Raw genomic sequence first — 19,928 nt, 5'->3', positions numbered from 1 at the left:
CAAAAAATGTAAGGTCTACATCTGCCTGTTCTTCTGGTGTGTGAGTATCCAGTTGTTCCAACACCCTTTGCTGAGAAGACTGTCCTTTGTCCCTCTGATTGCTTTTGATCCTTTGTCAAAGCTCAGTTGCGTCTCTTTGTACAGGTGGTTCTGGACTCTGTTCTGTCCCATTGTTCTGTGTGCTCCTTTACCAGTAGCTCGCGGTCTCGATTCCTGTGGCTTCGTACTGAGTCTTGAAGTCATGTAGTGTCAGTCTCCTTGTTCTTCTCCTTTGCCCATTTTTAATTGAGTTGTTTGTCTCTACTGTTGAATTGCAAGATTTCTTTATGTATGCTGGATGCTAAACCCTTAGCAGACATATAATTTTTCTCTCTCCCTTTTTTTGGTGGTTTTTTTCCCAGTTTATTGATGATGTCTTTGAAGCATGTAAGTTTTTAATTTTAATGAAGTCCAACATACCTTTTTTTCCCTATGGTTCCTTCTGGCTTTGGTATCATATCTGAGATTCTATTGCCTAAATCAAGATCATAAATAATTACTCCTCTGTAACTTCTAAAAATTTTATACATTTAGGTCTTCAGTCCGTTTTGAGTTAATTGTTGTATATAGTATGAAGAAAGGGTCCAACTTCACTTTTTTGCATGTAGATATCCATGTGTCCTAGTACCATTTGTTGAAACCTGTGTCCTTCCAAGCATTTGGAAGGTTCTGTGGACTTCTTAGTTATCCATCATCTTGGGCCCTTCTGAGATACGGTCATCGACAGCAGCCTTCCAGCCCACGTAGACTCACTGTATTATCTAGAGCAGGGGTCAGTAAGGACCAGATCATACTTTAGGCTTTGCAGTTCGTAAGATTACTGTCACAACTACTTAATTCTGATGTTACAACGGGAGAGCAGCTCTGGACAATTTATGAATAGATGAGTGTGACTCCGTTCCAGTAAAACCACAAAATCGGGCAACAGGCTCGGATTTGCTGATCCTTTGTTTAGATGGTTCTAGAGTAGGGAGAAGAGGGTTCCCTATCCACCAGTAACCTTCCTCATGAGGTTCTCCCTGTGGCTTTTCTGCAGGACATCTGGGGTTTTTCCATAAATGCTTCAAGAGCTGGCATGCCCGACTCTCTTTGAGATTCTACCCACTAACATGATACAAAAGTCTCATGGAGTGTGTTTAGTTTGGACTGCCTGACCTACCACACACTATTGAGGCTGCCTTAAGGACTCTGTACTCAGTCACAACTGCTATAATTTGGGGTATCTAGTTCAACAAAGGCCCGTTGAGGACACAGTGTATGCCAAGATTAGTGCTGTATACTGGGCCACAAAGTCAAGCCTCAGGAGACACAGAGCCTGCAAAATAAGACAGGTTAGTTGCTGCCTCCACTGTTCATGCTCTCACCCACTGTGTACCTGCCTGTACTTAATATTCTAAAGTACTTTTTCTTTATATCATATCCTCAGCTCAAAAGCTGGAAGTCTTCCTATGGCACTGAGAATAAAAATTCCATAGTGACATCAACAAAACAGAGGACTAAGAAGCTCTAAGCTCTTGTTCTCCAGCAGAGACATTGAAAACAAAAGCTAGCTAAAATGAGCTTGATGGGAGTGCCTGGGTGGCTCAGTAGGTTAAGTGTCTTCGGCTCAGAACATGATGTTGGGATTCTGGGATCAAGCCCTGCATTGGGCTCCCTGCTCAGCAAGAAGTCTGCTTCTCCTCCTCCCAATGTGCTCTCTCTCTCTCTCAAATAAAAATCTTTTAAGAAAATAATAAATTGAGCTTGAGGGAGCTCTGAAAAACAGAAGTCTACAGTAACCAAGTGACTGTCCAGTTAAGAAAAAGCTACATTCAAACGGTAGGAAAATTCATGAAAGTTGCTCATCCCTCCACTTCTGGGCAGCCTTGATCTGGAGGAAGCAGCAGCCCGTTTTCCAATACCCTCCTCCACCTCAAACTCAAGGGAGCAGAGCAAACCTTACTTGCACTGTTCTAACTTGTCTGGGGACTGCCTGAAGGACTCGTTTCTTTTTCCCATAATTGGAGTTCTCCAGAGGAAATGCAGCATAAAGTGGCAGAAACTACTCATAAAATCTATAGAGAGATTATGACACAGATAGACCTAGGGCAGGACATTGTGAGTGGAGACATACAATAGACCATCTAAGGCCCCAAGGAGAAATTGGAGTGAAACTGGGAAATTAAGACATAAGGGCAGTGTGTATAGGGGAAATTGTGCACACCTAGGTGAGATGCATGCCAAAACACCTGAAGACTTAGCTTTCTCCTTTGATCCCAAAGCTCAGAACATATCCTACTAATTAGTAAAGAATAAACTGGCACAGACCCAGTCTGCAAAGACGGGAAGAAGTGGCTGGTTTTCACCTGCCCAATTTTCAACCAGAAAAATCACAAGAAGAATAACCCGGCCCATTCAAAAAAAGGAAATGAAGTGGTAGGATACTTCGCTGAGGAATGCAAGCATCAGACTTCCTAAATGAGGACTTCAAAGTAACTACGAAATTTGCTCAAAGAGTTAAAGGAAAATGACAAAACACTAAAGGAAGTTAGGAAAACAATCAAAATGAGAACGGTAACAAAGAGATAGAAATAAAAAGGGCCCAAACAAATTTTGAAGCTGAGAAAGGATGATTTATTGAAAATTTCACTGAGGGTTCAACAGCAGATTTGAGCAGGCAGACAAATCCACAGACTTAAAGGTTGTGCTTTAGAAATTACTTTGAGGAGCAAAAAGAATGAAGGAAATAAACATCTTAAGGGCCTTTTGGAATATAATCAAGAGGACAATAATATTTATATGGGAGTACCAGAAGAGAGACAAAGAGGAAGAGATTAGCTGAAGAAATAACAGCCCAGACTACCCAAATCTGAAGAAAGACATGAATCTAAAAATTGAAAATTTAAACTCCAAGTAGGATAAACTTCAAGAGATCCATAGCAACATACGTTATAATCAAATAATAGAAAGACAAAGATGGAACGGAAAGCAGCAAGAGAAAGGTGGCTTGTCACCTACAAGGGATCCTCAATAAGATTATCAGTCAGCTTCTCAGGAGAAACCTCGGAGTCTATAAGGGAGTAAGATGATGTATTTAAAGTGTGAAAGAAAACTTCCAACTACAAATTTTACACCACACAGTACTGTCCTTCAAAAATAAGAGAAAACCACCCCATGGCCATTAGGATGGTTGCTGTAGGGGTTCCTGGGTGGCTCGGTCTTTAAACATCTGCCTTTGGCTTGGGTCGTGATTCCAGGGTCCTGGGATCAAGCCCCGTATTGGGCTCCCTGCTCAGTGGGAAGCCTGCTGCTCCCTTTCCCACTCTCCCTGCTTGTGTTCCCTCTCACACTGTTTTTCTCTGTCGAATAAATAAAATCTTTTTTTTTTTTTAAAGGATGGTTGCTATAAAACAAAACCAAACAAAACAGAAAATAATAAGTGTGGAGAAATTGGAACCCTTGTACACTGTTGACGGGGATGTAAAATGGTGTAGCAAAAAGAAAACAGTATGACACATCCTCAAAAAATTAAACAGAATCACCATATGGTACAGCATGGTTTTATACTCAAAGAACTGAAAGCAAGCTCTCAAAGATACATTTGTAGGCCCATGTTCATTGTCGCATTATTCACAGTACCCCAGTTATTATGGAAGCAAACCAAGTGTCCGCTGACAGATTAGCGGACAAGCAAAATATCCCCACAATGAAATATTATTCAGCCTTAAAAAGGAAGGAAAATGTAACACATGCTACAACATGGATGACCCTTGAGGCTATTATGCCAAGTGAAGCAAACCAGTCACCAAAAAACCCAAATACTCGATGGTTCTACTTATATGAGATACCCAGAATATAGCCAAATTCATAAAGACAAAGTAGAATGATAGTTGTCGGGGACTGAGGGAAGGGGATAATGGGTTACTGTTGTATGATGAGTTTAGAATTTCAGTTTTGCAAAATGAAAAGAGTTCTCAAAATCGGTCACGCAGGGACGCCTGGGTGGCTCAGTTGGTTAGGCGGCTGCCTTCGGCTCAGGTCATGATCCCAGCTTCCTGGGATTGAGTCCCACATCGGGCTCCTTGCTTGGCAGGGAGCCTGCTTCTCCCTCTGCCTCTGCCTGTGCTTGCTCTCGCTTCTCTCTCTATGACAAATAAATAAATAAAATCTTTAAAAAAAAAATCGGTCACGCAGTAATGTGGTTAACACTCATGAATGGTACATTTAAAAATGGTTATAACTAAAAAATAATGAAGGAGAAATTAAGACTTTCCTGGATAAACAAAAGCGGAAGCAGTTATTACCACTAGACCTGACCTCCAAGAACTGCTAAGGAGAGAACTCCAGGTTAAAATTAAAGGACACTGAAACGTGACCCAGAGTCATAGGAAGCTCTACGGATCTCCAGCAAAGGTAAGTACAAGGGGAAGGATAAAAACCAGTGTTGCGACTTTGGTTTATAATTTTATTTTTTATTCTTTTAAGGGATTTGAGAGAGAAAGCGTAAAAGGTCATCATAAGCCTGTGTTTAAATGTACTCATTCGACAAAGATATCTTTGTGGGAACAGTAACGTAAGTGTGTGGGGATGGAGACAGATAAGTAAAAGCACATTTTTGTTTGCAATTTAAGTTTGTATCAACGAAAGTAGATTCTGACAACTTGAAGATGTTATCTAGAATCACCTTGATAACCACAAGTAAAATAGTTTGAAAACATACAGAAGGGAATGAGAAGGGTATTAGTATATGTCACAGAAGCAACAAATCCAGGGGCGCCTGGGTGGCTCAGTGGGTTAAAGCCTCTGCCTTCGGCTCAGGTCATGATCCCAGGGTGCTGGGATCGAGCCCTGCATCGGGCTCTCTGCTCCGCGGGGAGCCTGCTTCCTCCTCTCTCTGCCTGCCTCTCTGTCTGCTTGTGATCTCCGTCTCTCTAGTAAATAAATAAAATCTTAAAAAAAAAAAAAAGCAACAAATCAACTGAACAGAAAGGAAGGCAGCAATAAAATAAATGAGGAACAAAAAAGCTCTTAGACATACAGAAAACAACAAAAGGCCATAAGTGAGTTCTTCCCTATCATCAGTTACTTTCAATGTAAGTAGATTAAACCCTGCATCAAAAGGCACGGATTGGCAGCATGGATTTCTAAGGCATGACTCAACTATATGCTGTTTCCAAGAGACTCACTCTAGATCTGAGTACACAAATTAAAAATGAGAAGATAGGAAAAGATATTTCATGCAAATAGTAACCAGAAGACAGCAGTAGAGAGCATACTAACATGAGTCAAAGTAGACTTAAGATTTTTAAAAGGCTATAAGAGACAAAGATATATTAATAAAGGGTTCAGTACAGCAAGAAGATACAATTACATTTATGTACCTAATAAATCAAAATATTTGAAGCAAAAATTGACAGAATTGGAGAGAGAAATAGATAGCTCTACAGAAATAGTAGGTGATTTCAGTGCCACTTTCAGTAATGACAGAACACGACAGAATCAATAGGAAATAAAGGACCTGCACAATACTATAAACCAGTTGAACCCAGCAGACATACAGACACTACCCAACAGGAGGAGAGTACACAGTTTCCTCAAGTGCACACGGAGCATTCTCTAGTAAAAACCCTAGATTAGGCCACAAGAAAAATAAACACTTTTTAAAACTACTGAAATTATACAAAATGTGTTTTCCCATCACAGTGGAATAAAATTAGCAATCAGCTGAAGGAGAAGTAAAAAATTCATAATTACGTGGAAATTAAATAACACACTGTTTAAAAACCAATGGGTCAAAAAAGAAATCTCAAGGAATGTTGTGAAATATCTTGAGACAAATGAAAGCAAAACCACAACATTCCCCAAAATGTATGTGATGCAACATAAACACTGCTAGGGAGGAAATACATAGCTGTAAATGCTTACATTAAAAAGATGAAAGATTTAAGGGGCGCCTGGGTGAGTCAGTTGGTTAAGCATCCAACTCTTGATTTTGGCTCAGGTCATGATTTCAGAGTCCTGGGACTGGGCTCTGCGCTCAACGGGGAGTCTGCTTGAGGATTCCTCTCCCTCTTCCTCTGACCCTGCTCCCCACCCGCCTGCCCAAAACACATAAATAAATCTTAAAAAAAAAAAAAAAAAGACTGTAAAACTCTTGAAAGAAAACATAGGAGGAAAGCTACATGACATTGGATTTGGTAATGATTTTTTTTGACATGCACAGACAACAAAAGAAAATAGACAAGTTGGTCATCAAAATTTAAAACTTTCATGTGTCAAAATGCACTGTCAACAGAACAGAAAGGCAGCACACAGAATGGAGAAAATGCAAATTAAACATCTGATGAGCAACTAATGCCCAGGATATGTAAAGAACCCAACAATTACAAACAGGGCGCCTGGGTGGCTCAGTCTTTTAAGCGTCTGTTTTTCACTCAGGTCATGATCCCAAGGTCCTGGGACCAGGTCTGCTTGGAGCTCCTTGCTCAGTGGGAAACCTGTTTCCCTCTCCCTCTGCTGCTCCCCCTGCTTGTGCTTTCTGGTTCTCTGTCAAATAAATTAAAAAAATATTTTTAAAAAAAAGAAAGAAGGGGCACCTGGGTGGCTCACTTGGTTAAGCCACTGCCTTTGGCTGAGGTCGTGATTCTGGAGTCCTGGGATCGAGTCCCACATCAGGGTCCCAGCCCTGCAGGGAGTCTGCTTCTCCCTCTGATCTTCTCCCCTTTCATGCTCTCTCTCTCTCTCTCTCAAATAAATAAAGAAAATCTTTTAAAAATATATTAAAAAAAGAAAGAAAAAAAACAGCCTAACTCAAAAATGGGCAAAGGATTTTGAATAGACATCTCCCCCAAATAAGATATACAGATGTTCCCTAACCTTGTGAAAGAATGCTAAACATCGTTAGTCATTAGGGAAATACAAACCAAAACCAGTCTGAGACCCACACCCGTTAAGATGGCTGACATAAAAGAAAACAGAATCGCAAGTGTTGATGAAGAATGGGGAAATTAGAATCTTTGTGCATTGCTTTTGGAAATGTAAAATGGTGCTTTCACTGTGGAAAACAGGGTGGTGTTTCCTCAATAGTTTAAACATAGAGTTATATCACGCAGAAGTTTCACTTCTGGGCATATACCCCAAAAACTTGAACAGAGAGTTGTATACTCATGTTCATAGCAGTATTATTTGCAATAACCAAAATGTAGAAACAATCCAAATATCAGTTGATGGATGAAAGCTAAGAAAGTGCAACACACACGCACACACGCACAGGAATGTTCTCAGCCTAAAGAATGAGATCTTGGCAGATGCTACATGATTGAACCTTAAAGACATTATGCTGAGTGAAGTAAGCCAGGCCCAAAGGACGAATGCATCATTCCATTCTTATGAGATAACTAGAACAGCCAGATTCATGGAGGCAGAAAGAAGAATGGTATGTGCCAGGGGCTGGACAGACAGGAAAATGGGGGGTAACTGTTTAATGGGTACAGAATTTTAGTTTGCAAAGATGAAGTTCTGGAGATGATAGTGGTCAACGTACTTAATGCCACTGAACTGTAGACTTAAAAATGGTGAAAATGGTAAATTCATGTTATGTGTATTTTACCCCAATGAAAAGTTTTTAGAAAACCAGGGTAAAAGGCAGAAAAAGCAGGTGTGTTAACCAGAAATATTGGTGTAGTTAAATCACTTTGGCTCTGAGCTTCCTGGAACCAAGAGAATTCGTCTTTACGTATTCTCATAGTGCCAAGAACATGTTAAATGGCTTCAGTAGTTTAATGGAAAATATTGCATTGGTTTAATTTATAGCAGCAAAAATTCTGTACCACACATATATAAATAGAACATGAGAGTAGAAAGTTAAATATTGAATATAAAAATATGGAGACCAAAATTCAGAGATTATGGTTTTTTGGTTAATAGAGGAAATAAGGATTTTTAGAAAGCAGTATGTTTTCAGAGTCTTCACTTTCTGTCCTTTAGATCAGTGAGTTTTACACACTGTTGTATTCAATCCTTGAATTACTAAGAATTTTCGAAGCCAACTCATGGCTCTCAAGGTCAGACAAAAGGGTAGGGCTATAGGCACCCATTCCAATACCGTCAGACCAACCACGCTTCCGATTTCCTCCAGAAGTGGGTCATACTGCTGTGGGTGTACTTTGAAAAGCACTTACAGAGAATATATCCTTGAATTAAGAATCGAAATCTTGGGGCTCCTGGGTGGCTCTGTCGGTTAAGTATCTGCCTTCGGCTCAGGTCCTGGGATCCAGCCCCACAATGAGCTCTTTGATCAGCAGGGGAACCTGCTTCTTTCGCTCTCTCTGCCAGCTGCTTCCCCTGCTTGTGCTCCCCCTCTGATGTATAAACAAACAAAATCTTCAAAGAAAAAAGAGTGAAATCTTGTTACTTAGGAATATAAATCTCAATATTCTGATTAGTTTTTACTGTCTGATTAGCCATACTGTCTGCCTAAATACTATTAAAAAGTAAAACTTTAGGGGTGCCTGGGTGCCTGGGTGGCATGACCTGCCTTAGGCTCAGGTCATGATCTCAGGGTCCTGGGATTGAGCCCCGCATGGGGCTCGCTGCTCGGCGGGGAGCCTGCTTCCCTCTCTCTGCCTGCCTCTCTGCCTACTTGTGCTCTCTGTCTGTCAAATAAATAAATAAAATCTTTAAAAAAAAAAAAAGTAAAACTTTGTGTATTTATTAATATGCAATATGTAGTTGTCTTTGAAAGATATTAAAGCCATTTTAGTTTGATACTGTGACCAGAGTAAATGAAGATTTAAAAAATGTAGATTGTAGTATCCTTCATTCCAAAAGTGGTTCTCGTTATGTGAAATACAGACATAATTCAGGGTATCTCTGTTTGTAAAGACATTCCTAGTCCACTGAGGGATAATCTGCTGGATTTTCTAACACTGCTTCATAAATACCAAGGGACAGGAAAGCAAACATACCGGGAAGATACGTTGGGAGCGGCATGAACCATAGAGATCGCTCTATGGTTCGATAGATTTCTATATAACTCTATGTAGGGTTCTACATAAAGAAATTTATGTAGAATAAATAAAACTTTTGAACAGTCTCACATGTTGAGGGGAGTTAGCCATGTGTTATGGGTTGGCTTGTGTCCCCCACAAAAAATATTTTGGAATTCTAACACTGGTACCTCAGAATGTGACCTTATTTTGGACATAGGCTTCTTTACAGAGGTAATCAAGTTGAAGTGGTGTTCTTGGGTGGTCCCTAATCCAAAATGATTGGAATCCTAAGAAAAAAGGGAAATTTGGAGGCTCCTGAGTGGCTTAATCAGTTAAACATCTGCCTTTGGCTTCAGTCATGATCTCCGGGTCCTGGGATTGAGCCCCACGTCAGGCTCCCTGCTGAGTGGGGGGGTCGTCTTCTCCCTCTCCCTCTGCTCCTCCCCCATCCCCACCACCCCGAGCTTGTGCTCTCTTTTTCTCAAATAAATAAATAAGATCTTGGAGGGGGGAGGGGGAAATTTGGACACAGAGAGATACGTTTAGAAAGAAGATCATGTGAAGAGACGCATGCTGAAGACAGCCATGGACAAGGCCAAGGAGAGAGCTCTTTGAAGAATCCAGCCCCGATGACATTTATAAGTTGCTGAATGATTTGGAACTTCTAGCCTCCAAAACTGTGAGACAATAAATTTCTGTGGTTTAAGTTCTTTAAAAAAAGGATAAAAATCTAAGCACTTAACCCTAGCATTCTAGAACATTTGCAGTCTATCTCCCAATAAAATTTCCAACTTTATTAGTCTCCTGCATAACCCTTCATTCCAGCCCAATGGTCTCTCTCATTATTTACTCAGGTTTTTGAGTGTCTACCATGCAAGGCTTAGGGCTGGGCCATAGGGATATGACGTGACTCTGACATCCAGAGTCGCTGCCTTCAGAAAGTCTTATGTTCTAGGGGGAGAGATGCTAAATGACTAATGTCACCGTTCATCATTTCATTACAACTATGGTAAGAGTTGGAAATGAGAATGAGCCCAGAGAGCATATAACAGAGAACCTGACCTGATCTGGGAGAATCAAGGAATTTCTTGGAGAAAGTACTGTGTGGACTTAAAGGATGAGTTAAAAGTTGGTCAATGAAGGAAAGAACATTCCTTCAAGAGACGTTCGTGTTTTCTCAATTCTGATTTTGTGTACACGAAGCCATCTGCTGGTACTACAATACCCTTAAGAATCCAAATTCTAGGGGCCCCTGCGTGGCTCGGTTTGTTAAATGATTGAGTCTTGATTTTAGGTTCAAGTCATGAACTTGACTTTGGGTCATGACCTCGACGTGGTGAGTTCCAGCCCTGCATTGGGCTCCGTGCTCTTGGGGGAGGGGGTTGTCTGCTTCTTTCCCTCTTCTTCTTCCCTGCCCTCCCTGCCCCATCTCGCATGGGCTCTCACCACATTGTTTCTCTCTAAAAATAAACAAAATCTTAAAAAAAAAAAAAAAAAAACCCACTCAAGATACGGCTCCTATCCTCCCTTCTCCAGAAAGCCCTTCCTGATCATCTTATGCTGAAGTACTCTCTGCTTGCTGTAAACTAAACAAATTTATTGGTTATTAGCTATAAGCCATGCACGCCCTTGTGGTGTTTTCGTGATGCTCGCCTTACCCTATTATATAAATCGAAGTTCCTTGAGTCCAGCCTGCATCCAGTTCATTAACAAGTCACTTCTGTTTTAATTCCATGCAGAATTTTCAGGGAAGACAATGATTACAGGACTTGGTTTAAATAATCTTAACCTTTTGTACTGTAAAGTAAAACACAGATACCAAAAAAACCCACATAAATCATGTGAATTATAAGGAGCTGGATTATAAAGAGAATTTACAATTACGATTCATAGCTCAGTGAATTGTAGGAACACCCAGATAACTACCCCCAGGTCGAGAAACAGAGCCTTGCCAGGCACTCGAGAGACCCTGCTTTCACCCTGTCCCCAATACAGTCACCTTCCTCCTACATAAAATGTCCCCAGTCCTGACCTTCATGGGCAACCACGTCTCCGGATTTCGTTATAGTTTTGTTGCGCAAGTGTGCATCTGCTACCACAGTAGCTTTCTCTTGCACTTTTGTTGTTCCTTTTTTTCAAACGTACCTTTTCGGTCTCTTAATCTTCAAGGTCACTCACCCTGCCTTTCTCACAATTTCATGATGAAAATCCCAGGCTGTTGGACCCGTGGAGTTTCCCACAGTCCTGGATTCTGCTGATGGTGTATTTATAGTACAGCTCAACCAGCTCCTCTCTCGTTACTTATTTCTTTTTTCCTGTATATTAGCAACGGTCCAGAGGCTGGTCAGATTCAGGCTGGATCCCTCTGGCAAGGCCGTGGTGGTGCCCTCTGGCAAGGCAGTGGTGGTGTTGTGTTCGTTCAGCAGGAGCCACAGAGTGTCTGCGTTGTCTGTCTGTGACAGCAGCAGCTGTCGGTGTTCGGTGTCTGGATCCGTTGATTCACTGGGGGTCGCACGATGGTGGTATTCTGATTCTATCGCCTCTTCTTTATTTGTTAAACGGAATATTGTTATAATGAGATGCTTTTCCTCATCTACTATTGGCTACCCATTTGGGAGAAACGTAATTATAAATCAGATCTCCTCCGACACGGAAGTTTGCTTCCACAATATATAGGAAGGAAAGGCAACAGTCTCACTATTGAATGAGCATTAAACCAGACTGCAGGGGCATCTGGGTGGCTCAGTGGGTGAAAGCCTCCACCTTCGGCTCAGGTCATGATCTCAGAGTCCTGGGATCGAGCCCTGGAGTCGGGTTCTCTGCTCAGCAGGGAGCCTGCTTCCCCCTCTCCCTCTCTCTCTGCCTACCTCTCTGCCTACTTATGATCTCTGTCTGTCAAATAAATAAGTAAAATCTTTAAAAACAAAAACAAAAAACAAAAAACCAGACTGCAATGCACAGCAGTCCATCGAGGAACCCGCAGGAAAAGTAAATCCTGTTACATAGAGCCAGGCAAATAAAATCCGTTACGATGGGCGCCTGGGTGGCTCAGTGGGTTGAGCCGCTGCCTTCGGCTCAGGTCATGTTCTCAGGGTCCTGGGATCGAGTCCCGCGTTGGGCTCTCTGCTCAGCAGGGAGCCTGCTTCCTCCTCTCTCTCTCTCTGCCTGTCTCTCTGCCTACTTGTGATCTCTCTCTGTCAAATAAATAAATAAAATCTTTTTAAAAAAATCCATTACGTTTGTGTTAATTGCCTTTATCAAAGGAAAATAAACCTATCTTTATGACAAGCAGGATGGTACATTAAGGAGCCAGGCACCTAGGTTTAAAATCCCAAAGAGACAAGCTCACCTTTCAAGGATGGCCTCCGAGAAAGAAGGCCTTACTGGTATGAAAAACTGGCGAGAGGTCTGTGTAACTTTTTAAAAAGATGTACATATATCTCAGGGAGACAGAGAAAGCATTTATAAATTCAGGTTTCTTTTAAAAGGAATGCTGAAAAGAAGGAAGAAAGGGGAATGCTCTCTTTTAAGCACCAGAGATACCTAGATTTATTTTATTATTATTTTTAGATTTTTGTTTACCCTGCGCCTAGGAGTCCAGTTCATGGAGAGAAAGCAAGATGTTTGATTTTTTCCTTTATTTACCTATTTTCAAAATAATGAATTGGCTTCTAAGCATCCTCCGAAGGTGACCCATTGGTTTTGTTTGTTTTTTACAGGTTCTTATTTATTTGGCAGGGAGAGAGTATAAGCAGGGGGAGCAACAGGCATTGACGGGGGTGGGGGCAGCAGGCTCCCTGCTGAGCGGAGAGCCCGATGCAGGGCTTAATCCCAGGACCCCAAGATTGGGACCTGAGCCACAGGCAGAGAGAGGCTTAACCCACCGAGCTGCCCAGGCGCCCCGGTTTTGTTTAAGTTCCATTATTAATGCATGGACTTAACCCATTATTAATGGGTTTCAACCCATATAATTATTTCCTTAGTGCAGCTCAGATTGTCCTCTGACCCATGGAAGTCTTCGAAGTTGGCAGCTGCGTTTCTCTGAGACCTTCTTAAAATCCGGCACGCAGAACCCCAGGCTCACCTCGGGCCTTTCCTATCCTTGACTCATCCATTTCTTCAAAAGCCCTGGTATCTTCTAGAGCAAAATGATACTTTGAGACCATATCTGCCTTGCCCCCCGTTGGTCATTGTGTCTGCCTTGTTTCTAGGCATTTTCAGTCCACAGAGATAGGAATTTACATCTATATATGTTATAAAATATGTTCTAAAAATAAATTACATATAAATGCACAAAGCATACATATATAAATGTATATGCTAGGATGATATGTACATAATATGCATGTATTTTATATAAATATATGCCTGTAAGTATATGCACATTTTTTAAAAGATTTTATTTATTCATTTGACAGACAGATCACAAGTAGGCAGAGAGGCAGGCAGAGAGAAGGGGGGGAGGCAGGCTCCCCGCTGAGCAGAGAGCCTGATGCAGGGTTCGATCCCAGGACCCTGCGATCATGACATGAGCTGAAGGCAGAGGCTTTAACCCACTGAGCCACCCAGGCACCCTGTGATGCACATTTTTAAAGATAAAAAAAACTTGAGTTCATCCTGCCAATACTTCCACTTCAAATTCAGGGTTTTTTACTTAAACTCTTCCATAGGATAGAATTAGAATATTCTATTTCCTTGCATCAGTTCTGAAATCCAGAGACTTTGAGGTTCTGGACTGGCTCTTCCTGCCTTTCCTACACATTCGTCATTTTCAGTCAATTCACTTTGTTCTTTTCTATCAGACTTCCTTACAGTTAAAATGGTATTTTTCCCCCTCAGGGGACCTGGGTGGCTCAGTCGGTTAAGCCTCCAACTCCGGATTTCAGCTCAGTCATCATCTTAGGGTCACGGGATTGAGCCCCAAATCGGGCTCCACACTCAGTGGGAGGTTTGCTTGGGATTCACGGTCTCCTTCTGCCCTTCCCCACCCTTGCCCAGGCCCACCCTCCTTTCTCTTTCTCTCTGTCTCTCAAATAAATAAAATCTTTGAAAAAATGTTTTTCTGTTGGGGCCCCTGCTGTCTCAGTCAGTGGAGCATGTGACTCTTGATCTCAAGGTTGTGAGTTCGAGCCCCACATTGGGATGTAGAGGTTTCTTACAAGTAAAATCTTAGCGGGGTGCCTGCCTCTCTGCCTACTTGTGATCTCTGTCTCTGTCAAATCAATAAATAAAATCTTTTAGAAAAGAAAGTAAAATCTTAGAAAAAAAAAGTTTTTAAGTATTAAAAAATGTTTTTAACGTTTTTATCCTTCCTATTTCCCTTAAGGAAAATCGTTTTATTGTTTATTTGCTTTTGTGTTTCTTCTCATTTACTTTTCATTTTCCCCTTTTATTTCTAAATTTTTCTCATTTCTTTTACTGTAGCTCTTTCATGTCTTGTGTCACTTTCATAATAATTTTTAGCTGGTTTTAAAGTAGTGATTGGCTCGGAGTTCCTGAGTGGCTCAGCTGGTTAAGCATCTGCCTTTGGCTCAGGTCATGATCTTGGGGTTCTGGGATCAAACCCCAGGTCACGCTCCCTGCTCAGTGGGGAGTCGGCTTCTCCTCCTCCCTCTGCCCCTCCCCCCCCCCCCCCCGTTTGTAAACTCTCTCCCTCTTCTTCCCTCCCTCCCCCACCTCTCTCTCACACAAATAAATAAAATCTTTTTTAAAAATAGTGGCTGGCTCAGTTGGTAGAGCATGCGACTTTTGACTTCAGGGTCGTGAATTGGAGCCCCACATTGGGTATAGAGTTTACTTAAAAAATAAAATAGTAGGTTACAATTTGAGTTGTCTTGTGGGCAAAATGTTATTCTGTTCCTTTTTAAAAATAATATCTTTGTATGATATTTTACCTTAATAATTTTCTAATGTTTAGGGTGCCTGGGTGGCTCAGTGGGTTAAGCCGCTGCCTTCTGCTCAGGTCATGATCTCAGGGTCCTGGGATCGAGCCCCGCATCGGGCTCTCTGCTCAGCAGGAAGCCTGCTTCCTCCTCTTTCTCTGCCTGCCTCTCTGCCTACTTGTGATCTCTGTCAAATAAATAAATAAAATCTTTAAAAAATAATAATAATAATAATTTTCTAATGTTTATTTTTATGTGAAATTAGTTTTCTGGAACTTTTAGAGGGAGTTGTGTGGTTTAGGATGGTTTTTCTAACTTCAAAGAGCTCTCTCTTTTGTTGTTTTTATAATACTCAAAAGTATGGTGGCTTGCTGACTCTGTTCCCTCCCACTTTTATTTAAATAAAAGACTGGCTAAAGTCACCTGTTTTTATAAATAAAGTTTTATTGAAACACAGTCTTGTCCATTCATTTACGTATTGTTTACAGCTGCTCTCAGGCCAAATCAGCAAAGTCGAGTTGCAACATTAACGCTGAAGCCTACAGACCCAAATACTGTCTAGCCCTTTAAGACTCCTGATTTAGACCTTTTGTTTCTTTGTCTCTGTTCTGCTCAATTTTGACTTGACTCCCAGCAGTGTCTTCTTAATGTGGGGCCTTGTCCTAGACGGGAGCCCCTACCAGTCTGGGAGCTCTCAGGGAGCCATATTGCTTCAGACCTTAGCAGCCCTTCCTCACATTTTTTAAACTGTGGTAAAATATATATAACATAAAATTTATCATTTTAAACATTTTTTGGTTGACAGTTCTGTGGCATTAAGTATCTTCGCGACATCGTGCGACCATTACCACTATGTATCTCCAGAACTTTTTCATTATCTCAAACCAAAATTCCGTACCCAGGTAGCAGTCACTCTTTTTTTTTTTTTTTTTTTTTTTTTTTGGCTTATCTAGTGCTACTTTATTTATTTATTTATTTATTTATTTATTTATTTATTTATTTTTTAAATTTATTTCCAGCATAACAGTATTCATTATTTTTGCACCACACCCCGTGCTCCATGCAATCCGTGCCCTCTATAATACCCACCACCTGGTACCCCAACCTCCCACCCCCCATCCCTTCAAAACCCTCAGATTGTTTTTCAGAGTCCATAGTCTCTCATGGTTCACCTCCCCTTCCAATTTCCCCCAACTCCCTTCTCCACTCTAAGTCCCCATGTCCTCCATGCTATTTGTTATGCTCCACAAATAAGTGAAACCATATGATAATTGACTCTCTCTGCTTGACTTATTTCACTCAGCATAATCTCTTCCAGTCCCGTCCATGTTGCTACAAAAGTTGGGTATTCATCCTTTCTGATGGAGGCATAATACTCTATCCCCAGGGGTACAGGTCTGTGAATCACCAGGTTTACACACTTCACAGCACTCACCAAAGCACATACCCTCCCCAATGTCCATATTCCCACCCCCTTCTCCCAAACCCCCTCCCCCCAGCAACCCTCAGTTTGTTTTGTGAGATTAAAAGTCACTTATGGTTTGTCTCCCTCCCAATCCCATCTTGTTTCATTGATTCTTCTCCTACCCACTTAAGCCCCCATGTTGCATCACCACTTCCTCATATCAAGGAGATCACACTCTTTAACCCCCTCCGCCTAGCTCCTGATAACTTTCTTCTGCTTTCTGTCCCTGTGAATTTGCCTATTCCAGGATCTCATTTAAGTAGAATCATACAATATTTGTCCTTCAGTGTCTGTCTTATTCTACTAAGCATAACATTTTCAAAATCATCTGTGTTGTACCATTATCTGAATTTCATTCCTTTATATAGCTAAATAATGTTCTATTGTATATAAATATATATGCATATATACACTACATTATGTTGATTCATTCATTTGTTGATGGACACTTGTTTTCATCTTTTGGCTATTGTGAATAATGTGGCTGTGAATATTGGTGTGCAAGTACCTCTTTGAAACCCTACTTTTAATTCTTTTGATACGTATCTCAGAGTGGAATTGTTGGATCGGATGGTAATGCTGTTTTCATCTTCGTGAAAAGCTGTCCCAGTAGCTTTTCCATTTACCACAAGAGCTGCACAGTTTCCCACCAGCAATGCACTTGGGTTTCAGTTTCTCCACACCCTTGCCAACATTTCCTTTCCTCTGTTTTGTTTTTGTTTTAATCAGAGCCGTCCTGATGGGTTTGAGGTGGTATCTCCTCGTGGCTTTGATTTGCATTTCTGTAATGATTGGTAATGCATGTTTTCAGGAGCTTATTGAGCGTCTGTAAATCGTCTCTGGGGAAGTGTCTACTCAAGTCCTTTGAATTGTGTTTATTGTTGCTGTTGTTGCTGCAAGAGTTTTCAGGGATTCTGGATAGCCAGCTCTTATCGGATACATGATCTGCAAATATTTACTCCCATTTGTGGTTCTTTTCACATTTCGTGTCCTTTGTTTCTCCCCGCCCTTTTAAAATTAATTCGTAATGTATGGAGAGGTGCTTTACGATTATATGAAGATCCTCTTCCTCATCCAAGTTTGCATCATCATCTGTCGATGGTTCTTTCTTGGTCCAGTGGCTACTACTTTTGAGCACCAACTGTGCCCGGCTGCTGCCCGGGGCGCCTCATCTGCGCTGTCCTCACATCATCCAGGAGGAGACTGAGCCGCAGGGGGAAACAGCAGCAGAGGGCACACAGCTAAGGAGCAGTAGAAATGGGCGGGGACTCCAGGACCTGCTGTTCCGGACCTAGCGTTCACGTGCTAGAGCCAGGGAAGCCAGTATTAGCTGAAAATGGGGGTCTCCGAGCATCAGGTCTGTTTTTGAAGCTGAGCCTGTTTTTGAAGCTCCTTCCTTGGGCTTCCCAAACACCTCCTGACCTGGACAGAGGGGAGGGCAGCCACGCTTAAGCGCCGTGGGCTGTGACGTGTCGGGTGTGTTCAGCCATTGGGAGCCAGCTCCGTCCCCAACTTGCAGCTTCATGGGCACTGTGTATCTGCTGTGTCCTGCAGGGGCGACTGGCTCAGGAACTGAGTTGACAGAACCAAAGCCCCAACCTGTCATTTCACACCTCCATAGGTTCGGAGGGTCTTAGTGACCTGGCAGATTCTGGGTTAAACATCCCCATTCTTTGGGCTCTTGTGGGACATTTGCTGGGAGGACCAGAGCATGGGCAGGGTGGGGTCGGAGCAGGGAGCCAGAGCCCTGAGTCAGAGAGAGACAAGGAGTCAGGGCCAGGGCAAGACAGAAAATCTGGAGGGAAGCCACGGTCTGAATGCGGGGAGGAGGGCGAACTCACCAGATACAGGCGAGGTCATAGCAGGGGATGCAGTCAGGGTGGGAGCCAAGAACAAGCACCAGCAGGTCAGGATCATGTGCAGCTGGTGTAGGAGATCCCGAGCCCGTGTCCGGAGCTCTCCAGGGATGCAAGATTGTTCTCAGGGCTGGCAGTGGCCTATGGCCGGTAGATTGGCCCAGGCCGAGGATGCCCAAGCCCGCAAGCGTGCGTTAGTCATGGGCAGCCTGTTGGATCGGACTTTGTGGTGGACCGTCACCTCTCCTACAGGCCTCGCAGGCCCACACCCACCTCAGTTTCCTGGGGCTCAGCCTCCGGGTCCTATCAGCTGTGATCACTCAGTCAGGCCCCTACCCTCCCTTTGGATAAAAACTGCATTCTGCAAGAGCTTTACTCTCAGAGACTTTCCATGCAGGAGTTTGTGTGTTGTTGTTTTTTTTTTTAACCATCCAGAAATAATTTGAAACTTTCAAAAAGTTGCAAAAATAAAAGCAGCACAATATAAAAATACACACTTTCCCCCGAACCATCTTACAGTGAGTTAAATATATCAAGGCATTGACCCCTAAATCCTTTACTGTATGATTATTGCTGGAGTTTTCTTCTCCCTCAGCACTAAAGAGCAATGCAGGGACATCATGCCAATGTTGTGTTCCTTTTTTTTTTTTTAAAGATTTTTTTTTTTTGAGCGGGGAGGGGCAGAGAGAGAGGGAGAGAGAATGTCGAGCAGACACCTTGCTGTGTGCAGAGCCCAACATGGGGCTCGATCTCACAACCCTGAGGTCATGACCTGAGCTGAAATCAAGAGTCGGATGCTTAACTGACTGAGCCACCCAAGCGCCCCCCAAATATCTTGTTCTTTATCAAAGTTGCCCCCTAGGGTGAGCATCCCCTGGTGATCCTTGCTTGTCCACTCTCTACCACGATGGTTCCAAAACAGTAATCCGACACTCCCTCCACATTATCCGTTCTGCCTTCTGCGTTTCCCAGTGAACAAGAGACCCTCCTTCTCTCAATGTATGTACTTGTGGACACATGATATCGTTGCATGAATTCCTATTTTGTTAGGGATTTATAATTTAATTCTGAGTTCTCTTGGGGTTCAAATTATTCCAGATTGCCAGCGAGAGCCCCTGCAAGCTGTCTTCTAGGCCCATGTGACATAAACCTCCTTTTAAAAAAGCGTTTCCTTACTTTCTGGCATAACAAAGGATTCCAAGCATTTCTTATGCCAGCCTAGAACTCAGTCATTTCTCTGAGGAGCCTGATTCACTTAGTGGTGAAGCTCTTAGAGATCAAGGTCAGAGAATCAGAGTTAGTGTCATCGGTGCTACTGCAATGTCCTCGCTTCTTGCCTCTCTCAGTGGACAGAGGTGGGAAGCAGATGCATGTCACACGCATGTACACAGGGACATGTGTCTGCACGCTCGTACACGTGTGACATAAGCGTGCATACCCAGATCTCAGAAATCATCACTTTCCAGATACCCCCTCACCAGGCTATTTCTTGCCTTCCCCGTTCCTGGTTTGTTTGTCCCTCTCCCTTCGCGAGATTCCTGGCTTCCAGTTTCCAGCACGTTTGCTCAATCCTGTACGTCATCTAACATCGTTATGACGGCCGGAATCACTTCTGAACTGCCGACACCATTACAGACAGCAGACCCAGGAAGAGGAGGTCAGGCTTTGCTTGGGATTCTTCCCCTCCTCACCACACTCCCGGTCCCCAACCGAGGGG

At 42.5% G+C, this 19,928-nt stretch overlaps 1 protein-coding gene and 1 long non-coding RNA gene across 3 annotated transcripts in view; one reads left to right on the top strand and one right to left on the bottom strand.

Moving 5' to 3' along the window:
• Nucleotides 1-11,444, top strand: part of CRCP (CGRP receptor component) — a 57,926-nt gene extending 46,482 nt beyond the window's left edge. The window contains exons 7-8 of the transcript XR_004281722.1: nt 7,171-7,176; nt 11,432-11,444. The gene's annotated coding sequence lies outside the window, so the exon portion shown is untranslated. The remainder of the gene's footprint in view (nt 1-7,170; nt 7,177-11,431) is intronic.
• Nucleotides 710-11,387, bottom strand: LOC116580598. Of its 2 annotated transcripts, none has more exons than XR_004281724.1 (3): nt 11,154-11,387; nt 10,667-10,805; nt 710-800 (listed from the first exon to the last, which is right to left on the bottom strand). It is a non-coding gene; the product is annotated as an uncharacterized LOC116580598 (long non-coding RNA). The 2 variants fall into 2 exon arrangements; XR_004281725.1 differs by lacking the exon at nt 710-800 and adding an exon at nt 8,364-8,400.
• Nucleotides 11,445-19,928: the final 8,484 nt, after the last annotated feature.

The sequence above is a fragment of the Mustela erminea genome, chromosome 20 (genome assembly GCF_009829155.1).
Source record: "Mustela erminea isolate mMusErm1 chromosome 20, mMusErm1.Pri, whole genome shotgun sequence".
Taxonomy (NCBI): domain Eukaryota; kingdom Metazoa; phylum Chordata; class Mammalia; order Carnivora; family Mustelidae; genus Mustela; species Mustela erminea.
The sequence above is the reverse complement of the archived record's forward strand: the minus strand, read 5'-3'. Positions and strand labels throughout refer to the sequence as shown.